This window comes from Agrilus planipennis, unplaced genomic scaffold (assembly GCF_000699045.2).
Source record: "Agrilus planipennis isolate EAB-ADULT unplaced genomic scaffold, Apla_2.0 scaffold50, whole genome shotgun sequence".
Lineage (NCBI taxonomy): Eukaryota > Metazoa > Arthropoda > Insecta > Coleoptera > Buprestidae > Agrilus > Agrilus planipennis.
Genome location: NW_020438881.1, coordinates 10,518 through 17,582, shown reverse-complemented (window position 1 = coordinate 17,582; position 7,065 = coordinate 10,518).

Genomic DNA, 7,065 nt, shown 5'->3' with positions numbered 1-7,065 from the left:
ATCTGGCCCCCAGCGACTACTTCCTGTTCTCAGATCTCAAAAGAATGCTCGTTGGGAAAAAATTTTCGTCGAATGAAGAGGTGATCGCCGAAACTGAGGCCTATTTTGAAGCAAAGGACAAATCGTACTACAAAAATGGTATTGAAAAGTTGGAGGATCGCTATAATCAGTGTATCACCCTTCAAGGGAATTATGTTGAATAAAAAAAACGAATTTTGCAAAAAAAATATGTGTTTTACTATTTTAGGCCGGGGACTTTTCAATTGACCTGTTATAAGTGAGAAACATAAAACCTGTATAAGAGAGAGTCATTTTTCATGCGTGAACCTCTTTAAGTGAGATTGCTATTTGTCTATACCTCTACAACCGACAGTTTACTTTTGCTATTTTATGACTCGTTCTTAAATTTCAAGACTCTTATTTCATTCGAATGACCAAATCTGCGAATGACCGAGTAAGTCTATTATTTTATTATAGCCAAATGTGCGTACCGACTTGTTTATCAATCTTATTACAGTCAGTTCATAAAATCAGTTGCGAAGAAAGGTCCTGTACATCCTCATAATGTCTAAACGAAAACTCAATGTGTTGTCGAATCGTATTTTTATAGACCTCTATAAGTGAGACAGATTCCTCCAGTAACTCTGTAAGCTAGAAACTCGGGTTAGTGAGAAACCTCTATAAGAAAAAAACTGATCGCGATCCCTTGAGCTCTAACTTATCCAGGTTCGACTGTATTTCTATCGGTATTTCAACAGTTTGCATTGTAGGTATGAAATTATGTTGCATTAGTTGTATGGTAAGTATTCAAAACGTCAATTTTCGAGTAACCTTTGTAAATTATTTCCATTTTTATCAAAATCGTTTTGCATGTATTTACAGTTTTGTCTACCTATGCATCAAATCCATAAAACTTTCCTTTGAAATTGTATTTTTTCCTGGCTTATTTCAGTTGATTCATATTATGGTAGCATATGTACAATTTTATGACAGTTTGTGATGCATTATTTTGAGCCCTACGTCCGTCGATTTTCCATGAAAAAGAATCCTAGCAACGAGCCGGCGATCTAGCCATCTCCGCAGGGCATATTCGAATAATTTATGAGTATTAAAGACTGACTTTGGTACGCTCTCTTTGAAAAACATGAAATATTCACATGAGTATTATGTACCTGCTCGGGATGCTTGGTTATGGTTGTATAACCCTAGCTACGTCACGGTGCATGTATTTTTACCGGAAGTTCTTTTAAATGAGCGTGCACTTTTCTTGTATGAATAGCCCCCGGTTTGATTCTGCACTTTATTTTCGTCGAAGACTCCATTAATTCCTTTCCTTCATCTCGTTCAACTCTTCTTTCTCTTTACCTAATGTTAAGTGAGGGTTAATAGGTAACTACCTGCCCAGTTAATTAATGATTTTTTTTCTTATGAAAGGAAACTTAAATGAAGATTTAAAATATTATTATGAAAATGGTCTGCCTTACTTTTTTTAATAATAGAATCAAATGAAAGCTAATAAAATATACCATTACTTCATCATCATAAGGTCGTCGGTCCTAAGACTGGTTGGAAACGCTCCTCCACTCTTTCCTACCCTGAGCTAATCTTCGCATTTCCCTAAAACTAGAACAACCCACATCCTCGACTATTTGCGAACACTAAGCTAATCTAGGTCTGCCTCTACTCCTCCTAATTCCCGTTTCTACCTCTAATATGTCTGAGTAGACCTTCATGCCTGAAAAGGTATCCTACCAACCTATCTCCTCCGTTTCATATTGACTTCCATAGAGTCCTCTGTTCTCCTATTCTATATAAGACCTAATATAGAAGGTGTCCTTAGACATGAAGGTTTAGTTAGAGACAGTAACGGGAGTTAAGAGGGGTAGAGGTAGGCCTAGATTAGATGAGTTTTCGCAAATAGTTAAGGGTATGGATTGTTTTAGTTTTGGGGAAATGCAAAGATTAGCTCAGGAAAGGAAATAGTTGAGGTGCGTGTCCATCCAGTCCAAGGACTGACGACCTTATGATAATGATGATTGTCAGGGACATAGAAATAATGAAATCCATTTATTCGATAACATCCCATTTTAATTTCATTTAGTGTCTGTTAATTATAAATTACCCATTAACTGATTTAATAATGAGATTTTACGTCAATGCTGCGTAAGTAGTTTCGCCTTAAAGATACAAAAAGGATATTTTAAAGTTTTCATCATCATCATCATAGGGTCGTGAGTCCTAAGACTGGTTGGATACGTACCTCTACTCTTTCCTATCCTGAGCTAAACTTCGAATTTTCTAAAACTAGAACAACCCACATCCTTAACTATTTGTGAACAGTAATCTAATCTAGGTCTACCTCTACCCCACCTAACTCCTGTTTCTGCCTCTAATATGTCTCTGACTAGACCTTCATGCCTGAGAAGGTGTCCGATCTGGCCTATTTTTTATTGACTTCCGTAGAGTTCTCTGTTCTCCTATTCTTTCTAATACCTCTTCATTTCTAACCTTCTCTCTCTATCCACGGTATCCTCATCATTCGCCAATAACACCACATTTCGAACGCTTCTAACCTTTTCTTTACCGCCGTGCCCACTGTCCATGTTACGCACCCATACAACGTCGCGCTCCAACCTTTTTAGAATTTCTAAATTAACTGTTCGCGAGCATAGATGTGACTTCTTTTTATTAAAGTTTTAACGTATCTAATTGTGATAAAAAGTTACACGGTGCTTTCATAATTAACTGTAATGATTTTACCAGCTTGTAAAATTTCACCTACTTTATCAACCATGTAAATACAGTTAATTAGCGGCAGGAGCTAATTAAGATATTTCGGTAGGTGAAGATGAACAGCTATACTGAGAGTAAGCGGAAGCAGACGTATTGCTTCAGTTGAGTCAGCATACCTACCATAAATGTGAGAGGAGTTATATACCACATTTCATTGTCAATATTGTTGTAATGTTCATTCGTTTAACCCGATTTGCAAGCTACGGATTCGCAAAACTCCTGCACCCGACAGTTTCATCCTTATCTGTCTTATCCCAAACGTAAAATATTACGATACACATTTGTCCCTTTAGTGTTATACACGTGTAAGTTTCCTGTGTCTGACAGTTGGTTATTAGCATAATTGTCATTCCCTGCAAACAGATTTTCCTTCCGCGATGGCAGCATATTTCTTCTTCGCTATGATTTAGCGGTTTTGATATTAGTATGCATTAATCATTTTCATGTTTTGTGCACGTTTTGCTGCTGCTGCTGCTGCTGCGCTTGTCTGATCCATTATTAAAATTACTCATGTTTGTTTGTTTGCTTGTTCTCTTTCCTGTATCCTCCACATGAAATTTAATAGATTATTCTGCATGTGTATAGGAGAAGAAAAATAATGGAAGTCCGCCTCTTTAGGTATACATACCATTATTTATTCATGACAACGCGATCTTTTTTCCTTCAAACCATGCGAGTTCGCTTTTTAAGGGAATATAATTTTTATGTGGATTTATGTGTACTGAAAACGAAATTTACTTAGTTATATAACGAATGCACAAAAAATATCATCTGTACAGTAGTTTAAGAAAAATTGAATGTGTAGTGTTTATTATGACGTATGTGGTGTTAGAGACGAATGATGAGGATAGAGAAGGTTAAAAATGAAGAGACATTAGAAAGAATAGGAGAACAGAGGACTCTATGAAAGTTAATAAAAAATAAGCGAGATAGGTTGGTAGGACACCTTCTCCGGCATGAAGGTCTAGTCAGAGACAGTTTTAGGGAAATGCGAAGATTAGCGCAGGGTAGGAAAGAGTGGTGGTGCGTGCCCAACCAGTCTTAGGACTGTCGACCTTTTGGTGATGATGATGTAAGGTTTACAATTTTATTTTAATGTAAACAAACTTTCATTCTATCATATATCTTCATCATCACAAGGTCGCCAGTCATGAGATTGATTTGACACGCACCTCCACTCTTTCGTAATCATCATTCCCTGAAACTAGAACACCCTATTTCGTTCACTATTTGTGAGAAGTAATCTCGTCAAGGTCCACCTCCACTCTTAACTCCCGTTTCTGCCTCTAATATGTCTCTGACTAGCCCTTTATGCCTGAGTAAGCGCAATACCAACCTATCTTGCCTATTTCTTATTGACTTCCATAGAGTGCCTCTGTTCTCCTATTCTTCTATTGCTTCTTCATTTCTATCCTTCTCTATCCACAGTATCTTATCCATCATTTGCCTGTAACACCGCATTTTAAATGCTTCTAATCTTTTTCCGCTGCTCCGACCTTCCATGTTTCGCAATTAACCGTTTGCGAGCATAGAAGTGACTTCTTCTTATTGAAAGCGACTTGACCCTGCACTATCCTTTGCATAAAACAATCAATATATCTCTACTGCTCTTTCCATCCTGAGTTGTCGGACTTGCTAGATACCGAAAATCTTTATATTGCCTCTTTCGTTGCATACCAATATTTTTGTTTTACTTACTAACAATACTGTTTTGTTAATACCGCTTCAATTTTATTTAAAGTTATCTGCTTATACTGCTATATCTAAACATTGCTTACTTGAACGAAATTATTCCTGATAATATAAAGTACAGCAATTTTATTTAGGTTCATTGACTCATTAGAAATAGAAAAAGTCAGAAGCGATTGAGATGCGGTGTTATCAAATGTTAATGTTAAAGCAGGAACAGGAGTTAAAAGAGGAAGATGTAGATCTAGATTGCATTACTGCTTGTAAATAATATAAGATGCAGGTTGCTCTAATCATGGAGAAATGCAAAGACAGGCTCACCATAAGGAGCTTCCATAGCATTTTTTTATTTGAACTATTGTAGATTAAATTTTAACAATCAGTAACAGATATGCTTAGGACTATAGGGCTACGGTAGAAGAAGATAACAAGTGTTGTTGCCATCTTTTTCCTTTTATGAAGTACAACACTCACTTCGTGAATGTCTTCATCTACTGTAACCTTACAGTCCAAAGGACAATTTGAATACTATCCAGCTAACTTGCCCACTAGTGAAGTAAACGTCTTAACTGTAAGATAGGTATAAAGTATGAGATTGTATAAAATAAATTTATGACAATTAACACAATTAGCAATTATTATAGCAATAAGTATTGGATTTCCTAACTAACCAAATCTATTCAAAGGCATTTCTATTATGGGTAGGTATCAACAAATAGTAAAATTAATAACACTTATTAAAAACTAACTATGTAATTTCTAGATCCATCACTGGTAATTATTGAATTTAACGATATAATTAGTTACTACTACACGTTAACTGCTTTCTCGCATGTCGGACATTTTTAATTAAATAAGCTGAAGGTAAATTTCATGAGAATTTATCTTTTAATTTACAAAACTTCAGAATTGTAGTTTTAAATCAATAAATAGATAGGCAGAAATTTTGGTATCATAACATTACCAAAACATTTTTATTAATGTTNAAAGATGGTTTTAGGTTTTAAAATTTCAAATATTAATAAAACACTAGACAAAAAAGGTAATCAGGTCAAAAGTTCTTCAATGACCAATAACTTTTGAACGTTGGAATTCTATTGTTTACATTCAATTAAATATAAATTACTCATCATAGAGAGCATTCAATAGATTTAGTACCTATTATTTAGTGTCATATGTGATTAAACACCAATAAGTTATATCACTTTGAAAATTAAATTAGATTAACAAATTGATAAAGGCATTCGTGGCCAGTAGGTGAACTAGATGCTGTCCTAAATCAGGTCTAAAAACCATGGTCGTCTGGAGTTACTTCCTAATAACGTTTTCCCAGCACAAGTAGCGAACTTCTTCAGACATCCTTCCATCATAAATACTGGATTTGGACTGTCCTTACTGATACTGGGATAGTTATTCTTGATTGACTTCTGTTCTATGTACTACAGGCATACGTATGGTGAGAGAGGATTGCCTCATTGATTTGTGTGGCAGCAGGGGTTAGGTCACATGCACTAGGTTAGGTTATGGTGGGAATGGTTTCCGTGAATTGTATGTGTGAAGTGAGTGAAGGTTGGACTATGGTGAGAAGATTTCCTCTTTGACGAATGTACTTACCCCAAAAGGAATTAGATTCGGTTGCGGTATAGGTGATCGCCTTGATTACAATGTTACTGCATTAACGACAACGGTAGATACCCATCCATTCAAATTTGTATTGGTTCAATCAGTAGGTACATAATACATGTTTGAAATAACAATCTTTAATATAAGAATAATTAAAATAGGCGTTTATTGTTAGTGTTTGAAAACAACAACCTTTTGCTTTCTATGTGGGTGGTTATTTTTAAAGTTATATTTGTCACGTTTTATTATATGAACTGCCAGAGATTTGAAAGGCGTCGAAAACGTAATAATATTATGTCTGGTACACACAATGGTCGTTAAAATTTTCCGTTCAAGCATAGAGAAATACGCGGTAATAAGAAGGTGCCGATAATAATACACTTTTCAGTATTCTTTTTCGAAGTTACGCGCCTTGAAAAACACCTTTTGGAACATCCAAAACGATTTTGTTATTCCGAATAATAATGACTCACACTTCACAAAATACGCATGCATACTTTTGTTTATTTGTCGGGAAATTTAACTCTAAATGGAGTGGTTTACAGCAAAATATGCGTAATGAATCAAGATCTATTGAAGGAATTTGGAACAATCAAGTATAAAAAATAATAACTGCAGTAAATTGTCATACTCCACAATAATACTGTGGAATTTACTTTCAACTTATACTTCATTTACTTTCTCTAGCGATGTCCCTTCCAAAATCGTAGGTAGGGAGAAAAAAGCTCATTATACTCTCGACTCTTGTTCATTAATCATACTATTTCATACAGTACTTGCCAAAAACTTTGTTCAGTCATGAATAGTAGTGCGAGTCGAAAACAAGCATTAAAGACTTTAATATGTCTTCAAATATAAATAAACATCTCGTTGATATTTTCAGTAGTAAATGGTACCAATAACAGCACATTTGAGCAATGCAATTGTAGTGGATAAAATGGTCAAATTTTCCGTGCAGTA